The sequence below is a fragment of the Alosa sapidissima genome, chromosome 12 (assembly GCF_018492685.1).
Source record: "Alosa sapidissima isolate fAloSap1 chromosome 12, fAloSap1.pri, whole genome shotgun sequence".
NCBI lineage: Eukaryota > Metazoa > Chordata > Actinopteri > Clupeiformes > Clupeidae > Alosa > Alosa sapidissima.
In genome coordinates this window covers 6,932,695-6,953,958 of record NC_055968.1, presented here as the reverse complement: position 1 = coordinate 6,953,958, position 21,264 = coordinate 6,932,695, and the positions used below count along the sequence as shown (strand labels likewise).

The 21,264-nt window shown below is 41.4% G+C and overlaps 1 long non-coding RNA gene across 2 annotated transcripts; it reads right to left on the bottom strand.

Annotated features, from left to right (window-relative positions):
• Positions 1-107: 107 nt before the first annotated feature.
• On the bottom strand, positions 108-1,749 carry LOC121724930. 2 transcript variants are annotated; one of them, XR_006035332.1, is made up of 2 exons: positions 1,398-1,749; positions 108-701 (listed from the first exon to the last, which is right to left on the bottom strand). It is a non-coding gene; the product is annotated as an uncharacterized LOC121724930 (long non-coding RNA). The 2 variants fall into 2 exon arrangements; XR_006035333.1 differs by having other exon boundaries at positions 1,511-1,749.
• Between the last annotated feature and the right edge of the window lie 19,515 nt (positions 1,750-21,264).

The window sequence follows — 21,264 nt, the reverse complement described above, 5'->3', positions numbered from 1 at the left end:
AAGTTTACAGATCAACAACTCCAGATCCATTGGGGGGGGGGGGGGGGTAAACAGGCTTACATACTTACATACTTATGAATAAATGAAAGACCATTCTAAAAACCGTATGTAGCGCTCGTAGACCTGGACCAGTAATTCAAGCACTAAACATCAACCTAGGCTCGGGAGAGGGGTATGCTTAAATGGACTAACTCACAAGAGGAATTAATAAGTTGAACAATTGACAGTTTTATTGCCTCCAAACAGCAGTGTGTTTACACAGCATTGAATGGGCAAAATATAAATGAAATGATAAGGAAGAGCTCTTCAACCAAATAAAATATGAAAATCAAAGGAAACTTAGAATTCAAGCCCCTTATTCCTGTATGCACTGATTCAAGAAAGAGTTCAATTCCTGTATGAAAAGTGTATATCAGTTCCTGTATGAAAAGTGTATTGATTCCTAAAGTTCAGTTCCTTGAACGTGTGTGTGTATCGATTCCCAAAGTTCAGTTCCTTGAATGTGTGCGGATATGACTACTGTGTTGAGTCAACAGTGTGGAAAATCTTATCTGGTGTTCGATGAACGAATGAACAAATCTTGGGTTTCTCTGAGACAAATCGTACGGTTGGCCACACCGCTTCCACGATCGTTCTCAGTCTCACTGGGCTGGGCTCGCCATCTGGGATCCAAATCTGATCTGGTCGTTCAAAAAACCAATCTACACAAAGTGCAGGATAATAAGAATTCTGTTCTATTTCTATTCTTCAACATGAGACCTCATTAACTTCTTTCTTTCTTTTAGAACATCTTCTAATGTGTAACCAATAACTAAGGATGCACTTAAGATTACATTGAGATGAATTACTTACATCACAATAAACTATACAAATGAAATATAAGCAATTACATTACTTATAAGCATGTACTTTCAGTACAATTCAACGAATTGCATAAATGAAACAACAATAATGTTTTTAACATCATTAAGCAGTGTGCTTATCTATTTTACACTTCCATTTACTAAAACATTTTCCTTTTTAACCTTTTCAAGGACTATTTTAACATATTGCATTGTAACATGACTATGAATTAAATATTACAACTAACTTATTCAAAATATACATGTGAAACTCAAAAGCTATGCATTTGTAATGCATCTGTATTATAACTCATTAGCATCCGCTATTACATCAACTGAATGCTAAAATGTAAACAAGTTAAGCGCCACGCATCTCACATGGTTCAAAACGCTACTAACGGCTCGGCTGACTAGGCTACCATGCTGCGCCAGCTAGTTAGGGCGTTAGCTAGGATTTAACATTGAGCACAATGATATGGCTTGTACCAAAGTGGCAGGAAACATTAAGATTCTCGTCAGAGATTAAACATTCTATTTAACTATGATATGGCATACCAAGGTTTCATACAAACATTGAGCATCGTCTCACTCATACTCCGATTGGTTTTTATGAATTACATCCTTTCCTAGAATGCTAGTGAGAAACTAGCAAAACGTGCTTTACTCACTGGAGTTCCAATTTGCTATAAACTCGACAGAATCACTTTTCTTTCTTATTCAAAGTTGAGTTTGAGGTAGACTAATATCTTATGGATATAACTAGATGTAAAGTATTGACTTTTCAAAAGTATTTCGTTATTATTTATCTTCTAATCTGGGAGCTCTTTCAGGTGCACGTTCACAGGAAATATGTCGCTGGTAGAGAGAGAGAATGTTTGCTAGTAGGACGCTCTAGTCTTCTGACACATAGAGCGCCCTCCACAGGAAGATACATGTAATTGCATCTAGATTAGTAGCCCTAATTTCATGAGGGTTACACGTAGGATACTGTAGATGGGGGGGGGGGGTGAGGGGTTGCAGAGTGCACAGCTGTCAGAGGGAATGTTGTTAAATCATTAGTGTAACTGTCTGGAAAGCTGGTTAGCTCACACAGTAAATGTTTCTGGGTTAGAATGGCTTTATAAACCTGCTTACAGTCTTTGACTGCACAGGCAAACGCCGGAGAGATGCATTTATTATACTTATACAAGGATACAAGGATACAAGGAAGTTTATTGTCACATGCATATACTGTAGTTACTGGGGCAGAAAGGCTAGGCAATCAAGGACATGGGTAGATAGATGGAGGAGAAATCAAAAATAATAAATAAAAAGTTCTATGGAGATGTGCAAAAGTTGGAGAAAGTCAGATATGTGTGTGTGTGTGTATGTGTATGTGTGTGTGTGTGTGTGTGTGTGTGTGTGTTTTGACGTGTGATGAAATAAGAAAATAAATAAAAGGTCTGTAGCATAGGGAGAGGGATGTAAAAGTGCTAAAAGTCATGTAGGTGTGTGTGTGTGGGGGGGGGTCATGAGTGCTGAGGAGTGAATGAGTGCAAAGTCAGTATAGTGTGAGTTCAGCGTTGGGAAATGTTTGAGAGTGCTGAGGAGTGAATGTGTGCAAAGTCAGTATAGTGTGAGTTTATAGTTCGGATGGCCTGGGGATAAAAACTTAGTCCTGGCCTGGGGATAAAAACTGAGTCTCTCAGTTCTGGCTTTGTGACTACATAGGCGTCAGCGGTAGGAATAATCCATTGTTAGGATGTTGAGTCCTTCAGAATCTTTTGGGCTCTTAGGAGTACTCTTCTGGAATAGATATCTTGTAGAACAGGGAGTTGAGTTCTTATAGTATGTTCAGCTGAGCGCACTACTCTCTGCAGAGTACTACAATCTCTAACTGTGGAGTTACCATACCAGGTGATGATGCTACCAGTTAGAACACTCTCAACCGCTGAAGTGTAGAAGGCCTTCATGATGGATGTAGAAACTTTGAATTTCCTTAGCTGACGAAGAAAATAGAGTCGTTGTCTGGACTTCTTCAGAACATATTGAGGGGCCGTGCACACGACGCCGGTTTTTGTGAATCCGGTGAGGTTTTGGTAACGGTTACGCCTTGCATGTACACGACGCCGGCAGTTTAGGAGACTGAAACCGATAGCTTTTGAAACCGGCTTCCGAAGTGGGAACTTTTGAAACCGCCGGCTGACTTTCGCCGTGTAGACGCCTGTAGGTGCGAAGCCGGCAACTTTATGACGACATAGCCACGGCACTCGACCTGACATGTTGCTTGTCAAAACAAACCAAACCATTTATTTATCATATTAAAATGTTTTTCTTTCCCCCGTCATGATTTATGTGCACAATGTAGCCTATCAGCCTTTAGTGGCTAAGTTAGAAGCACACGTTAGCTTAACTTAGTTAAACATTAGCTTACTGCATGTTAGCGTTTTCTCCAGTGGTGCTCAGACCTAATGCAATGCGTAGGCTAAGTATTTGAAATTTCACATAGCAGTCACATACCTTGAAAATGAACTTTATTAGTTTAACAGTTGAATTGAAAACCGAATTGTCTGTAGTCTCCTTATTTCATTCGACGGCTTAACCAGAGCACTTATTAGACATTCTCTGGCTTAACAAACTGTTTCAACAATGTTTTCTTCTACGCGATTCACGCGAAATTGTCGCGAAGCTTCTGCACAGCGGCGCCATCGACTGGTCTGGCATATGCACTACAGCACATTTAGCCGGTTACACCTCTGTGTGTACACGCGAGGTTTTTTCTTGCCGGAGTCGTTAAAGGTGTGAAAGCGGTAAGAGAAAATCCACCCGGCGGTGTCGTGTAAACGGCCTCTGAGTGTTAACAGTCCATGTTAAGTCTTCAGTAATGTGGACACCAAGGTATTTAAAACTTGTGACTCTCTCTACAGGTTGCCTGCTGATCATTAGTGGGGTGTAACTGTAGTTCTGCTGCTGCCTTCTGTAATCCACTACCATTTCCTTGGTTTTAGTGATATTCAGTGTCAAGCTGTTAGATTGACACCACTGTGCCACCTCATCAACCTGATCCAAGTAGAGCTGTTCATTGTTGTTACTAATCAGGCCCAAGATCACTGTGTCATCTGCAAACTTGATGATGGAGGTATGACTACTGTTGGCTTTGCAGTCATGTGTGTAGATGTTGTACAGCAGTGGACTCAAAACACAGCCTTGGGGAGCACCAGTGCTGATGGTTAATGAGTCAGATGTCAGACCCCCCACTCTAACCACTTGTGAACGGTTGGTGAGGAAGTCAAATATCCAGTGACACAGGGTGGTGTTCAGTCCTAAGGCCTTCATCTTTGTGACCAAGGTGAGAGGTACTATCGTGTTGAATGCTGAACTAAAGTCAATGAACAGCATCCTCACATAATTCCCATTCCCCTCCTCCAGGTGAGTTAAGGTGGTGTGCATGAGGTTTGAGATGGCATCCTCTGTAGACCTGTTGGCTCTGTAAGCAAATTGGAGGGGGTCGAAGGAGGCAGGGAGGGATGAGCAGATAATGTTTTTCACAAGCTTCTCAAAACACTTCATCACTGTAGACGTCAGGGCTACTGGGCGGTAGTCATTCAGACATGATGGACTTTTGTTTTTCGGTACTGGAACAATAACAGACTGCTTGAGGCAAGTAGGAACTGTCTCTTGAGCCAATGATGTGTTAAAGATATAAGTGAACACAGGAGCTAACTGAGCAGCGCAGGATTTCAAAACCCTGTTAGAAATTCCATCCGGTCCAGCAGCTTTTCTACAATTAACCCTCCTAAAGGCATTGCTTACATCGACCTCAGGGACACAGAAAGGTGCATCCTCATTTGCTTCACATGCTGCAGCTAGTGCAAGATAGTCTGTGTTTTTCATGTCAAAGCGAGCATAAAAAGCATTAAGTTCATCAGGGAGGGCTTTACTCACATTCATCATAGGAGTGGACTTTCTTTCAAAGCCAGTGATGGTTCGGAGTCCTTTCCACACTCGTGCTGGATCACCCTCCAAGAAATCAGCTTCAACTTTGTCTCTATAGCGCCGCTTAGCATCTTTAATAGCTCTGCGTAAACTATAAGATGCTGCTTTGTAATCGTCATATCCCCTGAAATAAGCCCAGCATTATAAGTCATGGTGCGTGTCTTTAATGCCATTCTCACTTCTCTATCCACCCATGGCTTCTGGTTAGGGAAGCTTCGGATCTTTACAGTTGGGATGATGGAATCAGTTAGCATATTGAAGTAACTCAATGATACTTCCGTAAACTCATTGATGTCAGCAGAGTTCGTCTTGAACATCTCCCAGTCAACGTTGCTAAGGGCGTCCTGTAGCCTGGCTTCCGATTGGTCAGTCCAGCGCTTGACCTCCTTCGTCACTGGGGGGTCCGTCTGACTTCTCTGCTTGTACATAGGCAGTAGGAAGACAGCGGCATGATCTGATTTTCCGAAAGCTGGTAGAGACTTAGCTTTGTAACTGTTCTTGAACTGTGTGTAGCAGTGATCCAGTGTGTTGTCACCACGTGTAGGGAAGTGAATGTGTTGAATAAATTCAGGCATGGACTGGTTCAGATGTACTTGATTGAAATCACCGGCCACAATAAGCGCAGCTTTAGGGTGCGTGTGTTGTTGTCTATTTAACACTTCTTGCAATTCTGAAACCGCAGCATCTGTGTTGGCTTGTGGAGGAATGTAGACAGCGTTGAATATTACCGAAGTAAATTCACGGGGCAGGTAGAAGGGTCGACAGACGATCGCTAGATGTTCTAGATGAGGCGAGCAGGACTTTGAGATAACGGTGACATTTCTAGGATCACACCACTTGCTGTTCGTCATGATGCAAACACCGCCACCTTTTGATTTTCCAGATTCCTCAGTCCTGTCAGAGCGAGCAGCAGAGAAAAACTCCACCGGAGTGATGGCACAGTCCGGTACAAGTTCAGTTAGCCATGTCTCAGTAAAGCATAGAATGTTACAGTCCCTGATGTCTCTTTGAAACTGTATCCTCGCTCTTAGTTCATCCATCTTGTTCACAAGAGACTGGACATTGGCTAGGAGAATGCTAGGCAGTGGAGGCCTATGAGCTCTGTTCCTCAATCTGTTACGGGCCCCGGCTCGTTTTCCTCTGTGTTTTTTCCTTCTGCGCCGAGATGCGTCTCCATGGTTCCCTGATGCATCTCGAAGAATCTCAGTCGGCCAGGTAGAATCGTCGATTAAAACATCCCGAAACAAAAAAGGCAATTAATTTCCGATGTTTCTGAGTGTACTGCCATCATACGTAATCAGTGCAGTGGAAAAGTGCAACAAATTAGGGGTTAATACAAGGTAAAAGAGTAAATATAAGCACAAATTAGGCGGAGCAACCAAAAAGGCATCCGAACGCGGCGGCGCCATGGCAACAGGATACTTATAGTGATTTCATAAAATGTAATAAAGTAATATAGCCTATTTGTGAGTCTATTTGTGATGTGAAAATGCTTGAACAGGAGATGTATCTTTCCAAGCGTACACCAGGATTCTATTTGAAAGAGTCTACTACATGTTCACCATGAGCTGAAATATTGTGCAAAACTCGCATGTTTCCAAACCCAGGGTGGCATGTGTGGACTTGGGAACTTCCCTGTGGTAAGCCAAGGGGTGCAGCACAGGCTGTTTTTATCAAGCCCACTTATCCGACTGGAATCACACTTTGGTTTTAAGTGTGAAGAATAGCTTTAGAATGCATGGCTTCAGCAACGCAGTGATTTGTACCCCTCCCTCCAGTGTTGTAATGTAACGGAGTACAAATACTTCATTACTGTACTTAGAAAGTGTTGTAATGTAACGGAGTACAAATACTTCATTACTGTACTTAGTAGAAATTTCACGTATCTGTACTTTACTTCGCTATTTAAATTTATGTCAACTTTCACTTTTACTCCAGTACATTTCCTAGATAAAATGTATACTTTTACTCCGTTATATTTCCACTAAGCATCTTCGTTACTCATTACTAAAACATCAAATTAGAAGAAATGTGTGCGACTGCAATAAGGGAGGTTTGGCGAATCACTGCTCCTAGATTGCATTACACACACTCTGCACGCTCTATTTTAGCGCTTGTTTGTTGCTAAAGGAGGAGGATGCACAACTGAAACCACCATGGAAGCGCGAGCACCTACTGGAGGACCTCCCATTATCATAGACGACCACCCCAACGATAGTGGTGAACTCGGTGAACAGGGTAGTGGTGAAGATAACGTCATACACCCGTGGCCATATTTGCAAGGAATGTTTCTGTACATTGGCAGCTTTCTGTGAAGCTGAACACTCCGCTACCTGCCTCAGCGGCCTGTGGCTATTCAGCATCGCAGGACTTGTCTTCAGTCCAAGAAGAGTAAGACTGAATCAGGCCCGGGGTGGGAAATCGGGAGAATTCCCGGTGGGCCGCTTCACTTTTGGGCCGGTCGAGGAAAATAATATTGACATTTGTCACGTTAGCCTATCTTTTCTTAAAGTACCATGGTACTAATAAAAATAAATATAATTTAAAAAAAAATAAGACCTAACCAATCAGAGCAACAAAATAATAAAAAAAATGCTTTACTATAAGAAAGCCAAAATAAAGTTCACAATAAAAGTTCAAAATAAAACCGCTTGCTTTTTACTGTAACTTCAAATACTTAAGTACATTCAATATCAGAAAATTACTTTTGATACTTAAGTACAGTATATATCAGATACTTTAAGACTTTTACTTAAGTAATATTCTAAAAGGTAACTTTCACTTACCAAAGTCTTTTTCTAGTGTGATACTTGTACTTTTACTCAAGTATTGCTTTCTAGTACTTTATACAACACTGCCTCCCTCACAGTTTGAGGCCAACCTCATGGCCTGGCTCTACTTTCTCAGTAAACAGATGTACACTGGTCACAAATGTCTTGGCCAGCTGGCAACGAGGGTGCATTTGTCTCATGCCTGCTCTGTGGAGAGGGGTCTGGCTGCAGAGACGCTAGTAGGGACTCTTTTAGGGTGTATTGGGTTCAGCAGCACATAGTGTTTTGGGATTGGTATTAACATGACATAAGAAGTGTTATAATTGCACACAATGCAATCACTGTTTCCATAATGTGGTTTGTTGGTTGGTTGGTTGTTTTTATAAGAGATATTTTTACCCAAGGAAAAGAAAAATGGACAGCTCTTATTGAGATATTACATGGGTCATTCTATAATTCGGGGTACATTTCACATCTCCATGATAATAATTTAGTTATTATCAAAAAAATATATCTTCATGGAATCAATTTTGAACAGTTATGCTAATAAAACAACCTTTCACCAATAACAATGCTTTATATTTATTTTAGACCCAATCTACAAAATGTTAATTAAATGACTTCTACACTAGCCTGGTTGCCAGCCGAACTTAGTCCTGCCCACAACATTTGAGGTCGGGTAGTTCGGTCTGGCATTGCTCCGTTGTGGAGCAACTATGCTCGCCCCAAATTTGGCAGACCAATCAAATTGGGCTTTACAATGATGGACAGGTGAGAAACAGCACCTCGTCTATCACGTCATCTGAGCATGCTTAGGTTGATTATGTTTGCAACAAAAACGCTGTGGCTAGAAGGAGACATTGCTTCTAAGACCCCATATGGAAAATGCATATTATTTCTGAAAGTGTTGTAAATCAGAATCATTTCTGTAAATGTACATACTGTGTACTTCTTATGGTCATTTGTGATTTTTGTACCCATGTGTACCCTGTGTGTGTCTTTGGTCTGTATGCAGTGTATCCATTGTTTATCCTTGAATGATTAGAATTCAGTAGACACTGTCTATAGGGACCTTTAGGCTTATCCTCAGGTGTGACTCTCCATTGTATAGACTAGAGCAAGGATAGGGGGAGCAGACCTCCTTGTCACCATTTGGCCATGAGCAAGTTGGGATGTTAAAACAATATGTGGCCAGGCCTTTGAAGCTTAATTAAAGAATAATAAAGCTGACCAGGCCTGATGACACAACAACAAGAGACCACATCCCCACACACCACACCTTTACATTGCATACTCATACTAGTAGGTAACTCCTTCTCTTTGTGTGTAACTTAAATATGGTAGACTTGTTTCTGTATAGTTAGAGTATACTGGTGAAACCCATGATGGGGTGACACAAAACATGCATCTCTCCCTTGAGGGGCACTGGCCCCTCATTGAAAAGAATAAAAGCCTGGATCCTGATATTCTATCGTCCTGACTGAGTCTTAGGAGAAATATGGTAGTAAAAATATGCTATCAGTTAAATGAGGTTTTATCACTGAAAACGATTATTTCTGAAAACTTTGGGCAAAGTTGAGATGTGGGAAAACTCATGGTTTCACTTTCATCAAGGGAAAACAGTGTGTTGCATTGTGACATGTTGTTCCCTCATTCGTTTGAAATCTACAGATTGACCACCTGTTTGAGGGATTTGCGACAGCCTTTCCCAGCTGTTTATAACATGTTTGTAGCATATCAGTGTTCAACAGAATTATTTTTAAAAACAGAGGGGATGGCTATCAGTTTTTTCCTAATAGCCTAACCTACTACGTATCTCTTAGAATTCGCTAATGAGTGTTGTAGGAGATATAAGTATAAGTATATATACTCTTTTGATCCCATGAGGGAAAGGTCTCTGTATTTATCCCAATCCGTGAATTAGTGAAACACACTCAGCACACAGTGAACACACAGTGAGGTGAAGCATACACTAATCCCGACGCAGTGAGCTGCCTGCAACAACAGCGGCGCTCGGGGAGCAGTGAGGGGTTAGGTGCCTTGCTCAAGGGCACTTCAGCCGTGTCTACTGGTCGGGGTTCGAACCGGCAACCCTCCGGTTACAAGTTCGAAGCGCTAACCAGCAGGCCACGGCTGCTCACCAGTAGGCCACGGCTGCCCGACGTTGACGGCACAATAACTTTTACATAAGACCAGAAAACAATGTTAAGGCATTTGTGGAGAAGAAGGATGGTTTGTGTGTTTTTCCTACATCTCACGGTAAGTTATTTTGTTGCTCTGATTGGTTAGGTCTATCCAATTGAGTGCAGAGGCATTCACCCCATCAGTTTAAACACACCCCATAATTACGTCCCAATGGAGCAGTATCAGACTCATATTCTGACTAGAATTGAGTATGGCTACGTCAGGCTACTTCTACATCACATATTATTAACTGTCTCCGTCCACAGATTCATGCATTCAACTTGACTAAACATAATGTTATTAAGTCTAATGATCTATTTGGAGAATAATTTACTAAGTGTTATAGCATCAGTATAACATGTTTTTTTTTTATTTCAGGACAAAAATTAGCAATCCTATCAAATTTAAATTTGCTTCAGTGACTGTAGAGACAGAAGTTCTCTTAGGGAAGGCATAATTTAAAAATGTATCACATTTGCTAAATATATATATAATTTACCAGTTTGTCTCTAACAGAGTTAGTATTACATATTTTTTATAAATAAATCCTTGAAGTCTTACAGGTTTAAGCTCAGCAAATATTTGTCATGTTAACTTTGAAGTGTGTTCTATGACTATAAAAAAGTTTAATGATTAAAAATTCATTACATTTTTTTGGTTTCTCTCTACATTTGAAATGTGAGCCAAATTATAGTTCTCCTAAACCCCCTTTAGGAGAATGTCAGGAACAATAAGAATAGATTGAGAAGAAAAACTCTATTTTGAACATTGGACTGAAACAACAAGAGGACAATTTCTCAGATGCAAAATAGCCCTCCTCTTTTCTCAGCACAAGTAATTAATTTGGTGGATTGCAATCAGCATGAGAACACCCAAGAATGTAGTTTTACTGTTTGTGAAAGTCCACAAAATATAAACTAGAAATTCAATTCCAAGTAATTACAAATGCATAAAAATGCAAAAAAAATGTATGTAAAATATCATATACTGTATAGTTTAAACAGATAATGGAAGCATAGTTGGTACTAAGTTGTTGCTAAGACATGGTTGCTATAAATAAAGCATTTGCCATGCTGGTTGCTATGCTGGTGCTAGGTTGACATTATGGTAGTTGTTGCTAGGGTAATTGAGATGGTTGCTAGGGTGTTATTAGGGTAGAGATGGTGGCTGCTATGCTAAATAAAGCAGTTGCTTAACTGTAATTAATGAATCTAAATTAATCACATGCATCAATTTTTGCTATGAACATATCTTAAAAACAATTTTGGCAGATGAGTGAATCAATGAAGATCCAAACCAACGTTATAGACTTTAAAGTTCAACGTCTCTCTCTTTTATTATAATTTTCCCTTTGGCTCAGACATCAGTGTAGTGCAGACATGTCAAAGTCAAGGCCCGGCCCGCGAATGAATCATCTACGGCCCCCGGGATGATATTTGATTAGCATTAGAACCGGCCGCAGGCCACAGCCGCCGGCTGCTGTTTTGCACGCACCAATACTCCATTCCCCACAATGCAACGGTAGCCTGCACAAACTCACTGCGGCGCCGCAAGTGGGCCTCGGCTTCATTATTTATCAGTATTCAGTCAGGGCAGATGTCAACTTTCAGCTACCCCCTCCCCAGTGTTGTGCCTGAACTCGTTCATATTTTGAGCGAACGTGAACTGAACGTACTGTATTGCCTGATGAAAGTTACTGTGAACTCGTTCATTCTAGTGTCTGTGAACGGCACGCTCTTTCAGTTTAACTTCGTTGGATAGGGTGCCAGATTTCTACAGAGCCTTCTACAGAAGGCTTCGTTGGATAGGGTGCCATTTCTACAGAGCCTGGCAGCATGCAGGTCACCATTTGTCAAACTATGGGCCGCAGTCCGCAATGTGGACAATGGTCTGCATAGTGGGGCCATCGTCTGATAATTTGCTGCGCAATTGATCAAGGAGCCGCGCGCGGACAGAAAAAGAAAACAAACATTTCTGCAATTAGGAAATACTTGTTTGGTGTCATCAAACATAGAGGCATAGAATTAAGTCGTGGCATGAGCGTTTATTCAATGCATGCGTGTGCACGTTGGTAGCAAAGCTAGCTTCAACATATTGGAAGGCTATTTAATTATGAAACGACATTTAATAGAACGACGTGATTTATGCAACTTCCATAAAAAAACAGAGCACAGGCTATATAAAACACTGTTTGGCATTAAGTATTAAAGTCAGCCAAAAGCTATTAATTAGTCTTAAAGCGCTTTCAGACATACGTGTAAGACCGGAGGTTCTGCCGATGTTAAACGGTGGGGCCGTATATCTGAACGACATAACCGGTCATATGGAAGTCCGAATTTAGCCGGTTGTTGTACTACTCCCCCTAGTATTTCCTCCGGACATTATGTAGATATGCTGTGTCTGAACAAGGAGTAGAACATTTGAACACAACTGCATGGCAAGGCCAAACGAATTCAAAAGACTGAATCATCATAAGCAGAAGGCGAAAAGGCAGTAGCCTACAGCGACGTCGTTGACGACAATAACAGGAGTATTTAATAAATTGTTAGCCAACATGGTTCTCTGTTCATTGATAGCCTTAGGCAGATGTAGCGCCCTCTAGTGATTGACTACGCCACCCCTTGACTTGATACTCTAGAGGAAGGAGAACTCTGTCCAAAAGATCCACACATACACGTGTTTTATGAAAATACAAAAATAGAATTTTATTAAAGAGCTTTTACTATTTCCTTTAAAAAGTGGATCAGGTTGCACAGGTTTAGTCATCAGTAAACACATGGGGGGGGGGGGGGGGGGGGGAGCCACCGAGAGGCGCCACACTAACAGGCCAGTCTCTACACACGTGAAATGGGAACAAAACCTTTACGGCAGCACACAATAACAGTTCAAACTACTAATACACTGCAATCTTACATCCAAGGCAATTCGGGTAAGGTCTAAAGTCGCTATTGAGCTCACACTCACACCATAACACTCGGCTGACTTCAAACAGAAGGAGACCGGCTGCTTCTGCATAAGCTAACTCGGCTACCTGGGTTGGCCAGTACGGGGCGAGCTAAAGTAAGGGGAGATAAACAAGCTACAAGGACAAAACAAATAATAAAAAGGAAAAAATAACCCCCTCCACCCCGTGGCTCGCTATACAGACAGACCACGCTAAATCCCTCTAGCCACCAGGTCAGAGGGGAAAAGGACAAAAGAAAAACTACAATCAACATACAGCGGGAGCTGTAGCCTACTCACACACACACATACAATCACGCAAAGTAATGGCTAAAAGAGAACAGCAGCTTGTACGGCGTAGCATTTGGGCCTGTAGCGATGTTAAGCGACCATAATCGTAGGATACGTATCCTAACACCCCCGTTCAGCAGCCACACTATCCAGCACACAAGGACTCACTCAATGAAATGTTTGGATAACATGCCGGCACGGGAAAGCGCTCAAGAAGGTCTCACTGCTTAACACAGGAACAGCACCCAAAAACGCCACCACACACACACACACACTCTACTGAGCTAGCAGCAGGGCAAGCTACCTGGCTAAGGACCCCAGGTGCCCGTTCCTACCTGCCGTCCAATTACAACCCCAGCTAATGACGTCACAGTAGTACGCTATGAAACAAAAGAGAAAAGGGGGGGGGGGGGCAACAGCAAGGTGCTCTGCCATAAAGCCACATGCTACACAGAATTAGGCTACAGAAAAGAATACAGGATTGTTTTCTCTCCCGGCAGTAAAGACAGTAGATTCGTGTTTAAAATGTAAATGCAAACTAAAGGTATAGGCTAACTATGCATATGACCATCCAGAGGAGGCTGGTGATCTGTCAAGAATGATGAAGATCGTAAGATACAGATGGTTTTATTGTTGCTGTCATTATTACCACAAACACGAATTGACAACGAAACCATGGCGATCGTGGGTGATATCTTGCCTGCTTATTAGGCCATGCAGCCCTGTCAGAACTCCGTGTAGCATGCATACTGGCAGTTTTCATAGACCATCACCAACTAGTTCGCACTTTGGATATATCGTTGGATTGTGCAAAGCCCAATTTCGAATAACTCCAGTACAACAGATGAGGTAGGATGCATCTTTTGCAATTAGAATTTCGTGTGGGTGAGACCTGTTGCCTATCAGTAGACATGCCATCTCGAGTTCCACGACAGCTTAGCTAGTGCCACCGAAATATGACACTGAAATCCTTTCACTATTGGAGTCGCTCAGATAGAAACAGCTGTGGTTAGGACACTTTTGCTGTGGAGTGGAGACACCATAAGTTAGGCTACTCAGAAATTGTTTGCCATTGTAGATCATTGCAGCCTAATTAGCATATATTTTCAAGCCAAACATCTCTGGTGTGGTTTTGACAATCAGAAAAGCAATATACTGAAATAGTTTAATGATGTAAAGTCAAGTGCGCTTTTGGGTCTGGTGTGCGCGCAGTTTTTATTGATGAGTCGGAGTGGCAAGTGCTGCGCATAGTTGCAGTGGAATGTGGCTGTCCAGTAGCCTGACGTAGGCTAGTCATACTCAATTCTAGTCAGAATATGAGTCTGATACTGCTCCATTGGGACGTAATTATGGGGCGTGTTTCAAAGATATGGGGGAATGCCTCTGCACTCAATTGGATAGACCTAACCAATCAGAGCAACAAAATAGCTTACCCTGAGGTGTAGGAAGAAAACACACAAACCATCCTTCTTTTCCTATATCCCCTCCGTTTTTAAAAATAATTTTGTTGAACAGTGATATGCTACAAACATGTTAAACAGCTGGGAAAAGCTGTCGCAAATCCCTCAAACAGGTGGTCAATCAGAAATTTCAAACGAACGAGGGAACATGTCGCAATGCAACAGCGCTGTTTTCCCTTGATGAAAGTGAAACCACGAGTTTTCCCACATCTCAACTTTTGCCAAAGTTTTCAGAAATAATCGTTTTCAGTGATACAACCTCATTAAATAATATGAATTTTCAATATGGGGTCTTAAAAGTCATGTATCCTTCTAGCCACAGCGTTTTTGTTTCAAACATAAGCATAATCTAAGCGTGCTCAGATGACGTGATAGACCAGGCGCTGTTGCTCACCTGTCCATCATCATAAAGCCTGATTTGATTGGTCCGCCCGATATAGGGCGAGCATACTTCCACCACATTGAAGCAATGCCAGACCGAACTTCCCGACCTGTGGGCGGGACTAAGTTCGGAATGGCACCCAGGCTAGCTGTCCAGGGCATTATAAAACTTGTTGCTCTTAGGCCTACTCATACACCGCGCTGAAATGGCGTAGCTGTCTAAATTCAAATCATATCATGCTAGGGGAGAAATCGTCGGACATCCATCATTTTGTTATTCAGCACCCATGGTCAAAAATGCTTTTGGAAAAAATAAACCATGAAAAAACTAACAACTTCACTGTTATGTTAGTATTTTGTTTGTTGCTTAAAAACGTTGTGATGGCCTTGAAGTCTTGAGTTAGCCTACTGAATTGGCTGGTAGCCTGCCATAAAGTTTGTGCATGCTCTCTCTCTCCAACGCAAACCAGATTCTGGTACATTACGTTGAAAACAGATAAATGTGTTTATTTGAAGCACACATACAAATACTGTATGTGCGCACTTACGTGACTAGCCTACTTCAAGTATTAGCCTACGCACAATAGATTTCTCTTCTTTAGCCTAAATAATGCATAGGCTACACTTTGTAAACAAAAAGCAGCTGTGACGGGCAGCGGCCGCATATATTCTGCGTCATATCTCGCATCTTGTGAACTCTACAAGGCCCCACCCCTCACTCGACAACCACACAGAGATTCTGTAATGTGCGTGTATGTCGTTCACACATACGTCCGTATAAGGTCAGTATAAGGTCCGCAGGTTAGCATCATATCTGAATCATCCGAAGGGTAGGACCTCCGTTTGACAAACCTCCGCATATACTCCGGAGGTTATATCTGAAAGCGCTTTTAGTTAAAGATAGTTAAAGATCTCCAGATCAGTGATTTACGCATGATCTGATCTGCCATTTACCATTCACAAAAGCTGGTATTGTGTTTCCTGAATCCTTAGATTCAGGCATTCAAATTAAATGTAATTAAATAGCATATATATATTCTATCAGTGTATGATGCTTTTATGAGGGAAACATCCCAAAACAACAGCACCCATATAATTGCTGTTGTTTTGAGAAGTAAAACTATTGTAGGCCTAATTATATTTTACATTAGTAAAGCAGTACTCTGATGTGCATGTTTTCACAAACTTTTGTGAACAATCTTAGCACTTTAAACATTGGCTGTTTTGAAGTGCATTTATAGCAATATAGTATAGCCTAAAAATAATAATAATTGTGATATCATTATGATAATTTGATGGGGGGTGGGAGGAGGGGGTGGGTTCATGTAGGTGGGCCCTATGACCCAAAAGTATGCCTTGACTGGGCCTCAGGTCAAAGAAGTTTGAGAAAGGCTGATGTAGACGACAAAGCAGCAAGGAGGCATCGTATGATTGTTTAAACAAGTTTTATGACAAGGTCGGTGAGGATGGGAAAAATCGTACATTTCTGTGCAAACTTTGCCCGCACTTCAGTCACAGTCATTATTCATTTAATCATTAAATAAAATACAGTACACGTCTTGGTTCAATAGGTTACGTGCAGTCATTTTAATGTTTAATGTTTTAATGTGATGTCATATCTCAACAACCCACCAAGCCAATTTGTGACATCAACGTAATTGATTTGGCTGCCATATTGGATTTAATCAGAAACACTAAAAAGATTTCATAGATCACAAATTTCATCTGATCTTCACCAAAATTGGCACAGACTATGTTCAGACCAAGCCTCACAAAAATCATATCCATATCTCAAACCGTTCGCCCGTAACAGCCAATTGAAATTAGCAGCGAAGCCGGGAAATAGGAAGTGAGCTCATATCTCTGCAACCCTTGCATGTATCAAACCTAAACATAGTACATGGACTTCAGACTCCATTGGGAGGATGTTCATGAAAATTGGTGACCTTTGACCTCTAGGGGGCGCTGCAATTAGCAAAAAGGCATTTTGACCTGTAGCTGTTTATGTGTTTGGAATTAAAACTTACAAGTGGTCTCTGGTTATACTGTGTGAGGTCCTTAGGCTGACACAGGACAACTTCATGCTACATGACATCAACATGACCGATCTTGCAGCCATCTTCGATTTTGTCCAAAACGCTTAAACGTTTTCACAGGTCACAGACATTGTCCGTTTGTCACGAAACTTGGCACAGATGAACTTCAATATGTGTTGATTTTTGAAGCCATATCCACAAGCGTTCACCCAAAACAGCCAATCGAAATCCGCTGTGAAGCTGCCAAACAGGAAGTGACCATATATCTCAGGCAATCTTTGGTTGCTAGATGTGAAACTTGCTCTGACAGCTTATGGCCATATGTCTGATGTAACAGCATTAAGTTGTCATGGCAACTCCAGCCTACTTGCTTGGCCCCCTCATTGCATATTTCCATATATCATTTCACCAGATTTCAAGTCTGAACCACAGGCAGTCTAGCGCCACCAATGGGTTAAAGTTGACATTGCATCCATGCAATTAACTTTTGAACCGTATGCCCAATTTTGAATATCACAATATATTTGGAATTCTTGGATAAGGCTAAACTCAACACACCCCATGATGTCAATATCCGCCATGTTGGACCTTCCGCCATATTGAATTTCATCAAAAACAATAGAAAGGTTTCAAGGGTCACAAAGTTTCTCCTGAATTTCACAAAACTTGTGAAAAGTCTAACAAAAGTTATTCCATTGTATTGATTTTCGAAAGAGTTTGCCCATCACAGCCAATCAAAAACGATGGCGAAGCCGCCAAACAGGAAGTGAACTCATATCTTGGGGAGGCTTTCACGTATCAAAACCAATCTCAATACTTGGACTCAGGACCCAACTAGGAGGAGGCTCAGGACATTTGGTGACATTTGACCACTATCGGGGTGTTATAATCATAGAAACTAGGCTCCTATCTCAGCAACGCTTTCACATATCAAAACCAAGCTTGGTACATGGACTTGGGACCCCATCCTGAGAACGCACAATAAATTTGGAGTCTTTTGACCACTAGGGGGCACTATAATCACAGGAAGTATGCTCATATCTCAGCAATGCTTTGACCAAACTTAGGACATTCTGAGGATACACAATAAATTTGGTTACCTTCGACCACTGGGGGGGGGGGGGGGGGGGGGGGGTTGGGCGCTAGAGTTACAGGAGATTAGCTCATATCTCGTCAATGCTTTCACATATCGAAACCAAACTTGGTTTATGGACTCATTACCACATCCTGAGGATGCACAATAAATGTAGCAACCTTGGACCACTAGGGGCACTATAATTAGCAACACTTTCTCGTATCAACATCAAACTAGGTACGTGGACTCGTGGCCTCAACCTGAGGACGCACAATAAATTTGGGGCACCATAATTAGCAACACTTTCATTCAGTTATGGTTATTCACCTTAGCCTGGCGAGCCAGACCCACATTAAAATGTAGGGTCTGGGCACTCACCGTTCGCAGTGCTCTGTCCGAGGGGCGGGATAATCAGTTGTCTTTCAAATTCCCTCTGCACGCAATAGGACGCAATAGGATATTTGTTTTCAAGTAGCAGGGAATTCAAGCCAAACCGTTGCAACTCTGCCATCAATCATTATGTTAAGCCCACCAAACGACTCTATACACGATTTCAATGGCCTGATTAAGTTTCGATTTCTGGAGCTCACAAGCCAACGGAGAGTTGCTAGACTAGCCCTGCTGCCGCTAGGGGCGCGTCTAGATTTCTAGGCTATATTCATCTATCACTCAGTTATGGATATTGTTCTGCCCTCTACCCCCAACGCCTTGCCAGGGTCGACAGATAGTTAACTCCTCTCCAGGAACAAACCACGCAGACGACGTATTCCAGTTCACTCTTTATGGAGTTCTTGAAGTAGGGTAAAACTGAGAAATGAAAGTACAACATTTCAGAATAGGGAATAACAAATCATAGAAAATAGCCTAGCTGCTGTCAGCTACTCCAGAAGACTAACGTGAACATAGCCTAGAAGTTATGCTAATTCGTTTGCCAGTTTGCTTGAATTAACATTCTCATAAACATTTAATTTACACATACCAACGATGCTTTCAGAGGCCAACTTGAAGCTTAGAAGACTTAAACAAGTAGAGTCCGGAGCACCACGCTTTTCACCAGTGTGAAATAAACGAAAAAGTCCAAGGCATATGACATCATCAGACAACGACAAGTGTACGCATTTGTATTCGAACTACCAGCTTTCACCATTAGATGGCAGAAGTGGACCATTACTAAATCTTAAAACACGGAGTTACAGTCACTGAACACAAAGTACAACACATGTAGCAGAACAGATATGGTTATGGTTATGGATACGCTTTTGTCCAAAGCGACATACAAATACAAAACAATATAATATTTAAATTTAACAGGGAACAAATGAAAATCTTGGTCAGACTATAATAAGGAGAATAGCAATAATAAACAACAATGTCAGTTGCAATAACAACTTCTGCTCAACTGCTTGGCCCTCTCATTGCTGCTCTGCAGCTATATTGCAACTTCTTTCTTCTGCCATTGGAGTCTATGGCAGCCTATAGAACCACCAACAGGTCAAAGTTGGACTTGCGTTCACACACAAAACTTTTGACTCGTTGGCCCGATTTTCAAAAATGAGGTATCGTTGGAATCCTTGGACCAAGCCAAATTCAATGTCAATTTTTGGATTTTAGTGAAACAAATTTTTCACAGGTCATACATTTTGTCCGATCAACACCAAACTTGACAGACTTGATCTTCAGAACAAGCCTCACAAAAGTTATTCCATTGCGTATTCATTTTTGAAACCGTTTGCGAAATAGGAAGTGAGGTCATATCTCAGTAACCCTTTCATGTATCAAAACCAAACTGTGCAGTGCATGGACTCAAGACCCGATTAGGAGGACACACAAAAAAATGTGGTGACCTTTGACCTCTAGAGGGTGCTGCAATTAGCAAAAATGTATTTTGACTCGTATCTGTTGACGTGTTTGGAATTAAAAATTACTAGGGGTGTAGGTTAATACTGTGGGTGGTCCTTAGGCCAATACATGCCAACCTGTGATGTCAAAAAATGTATCTGTCCTCCATCTTCGATTTTCTCAGAAACACGAAAACATTTTCACAGGTCACAGATTTTGTCCATTTGTCATGGGACCTGGCACAGATGATCTTAAGACTAATCCTTGCATATGTCTTGCTTTTTAAAATCCATGGCAACTCCAGCTCATCTGCTTGGCCCCCTCATTGCTATTTGTTATTTTTATTCCTCAGGTTGTAGTCACGAGTCCACATACCAAGTTTGGTGTCGATACGAGAAAGTGTTGCAAATTATAGCACCCCTAGTGGTCAAAGGTTGCAAAATTGATTGTGCATCCTCAGGATGTGGTCACAAGTCCATGAACCAAGTTTTGGTTTTGATACGTCTAAGCATTGCTGAGATATGACCTAATCTTGTGTTACTCTAGCGCCGCCCTAGTGGTTGAAGGTCACCAAATTTATTTTGTGTCCTCAGGATAAGGTCCCAAGTCCATATACTGTTTGGTTTCAATACGTGAAAGCATTGCTGAAATATGAGCCCCCTTTCTGTGATAATAGCGCCACATAGTGGTCAAAGGTCATCAAATTTATTGAGCTTCTTCCTAATTGGGTCCTGAGACCATGTACTGAGTTTGGTGTTGATACGCGAAAGCTTTGCTGAGATATCACTTCACTTCCTGTTTTGCGGCTTCGCCACCAAACTTGATTGGTTACCACGGGCGACGGGTTATCAATATGGCTCCAAAAAGCAATGCTTTTCTGAGTCATTGTCTGAAGATCATCTGTGCCAAGTTTCATGAAAATCGGATGAACTTTGTGACCTGTGAAAACTTTTAAGTTACATTGATTAAATCCAATATGGCGGCCAGATCAATTATGTTGATGTCACAAAATCACATCTGTCATCCTTAGGGCCTCCGCAGCTTCGCTGCTTGGCCCCCAATTACATCCGCTTGTCAAGTGATAATGTTGATTCTGATACAGATGGTAAAAATAATGCTAAATAAATGTATGTTAGTTTTAAATCTAACTTAAAGACCCACCTTTACTTACTCTCTTGCTTTTAGCTCTGGCTGAGGCTCTATGGTTTTGTCAAGTTCATTCCATTATTACAGTTTTGTATTTTATGTCACTCATCTTGCTTGTTGCTATTTTATCTCTGTCCCAGTGCATTTTACTCCTATTTTATTCCTATTTTACTTGCTTTTTATCCTTACTTTGATTTATTTCATTTCTATTTTATCTTTACCTTAGTACACTCTACACTCTTTTATTCTTGTTTTTACTTACTATATTTTATTTTTACCTGGACATATTTTAATTGTATTCTTATCTTTTTTCTTTTACTA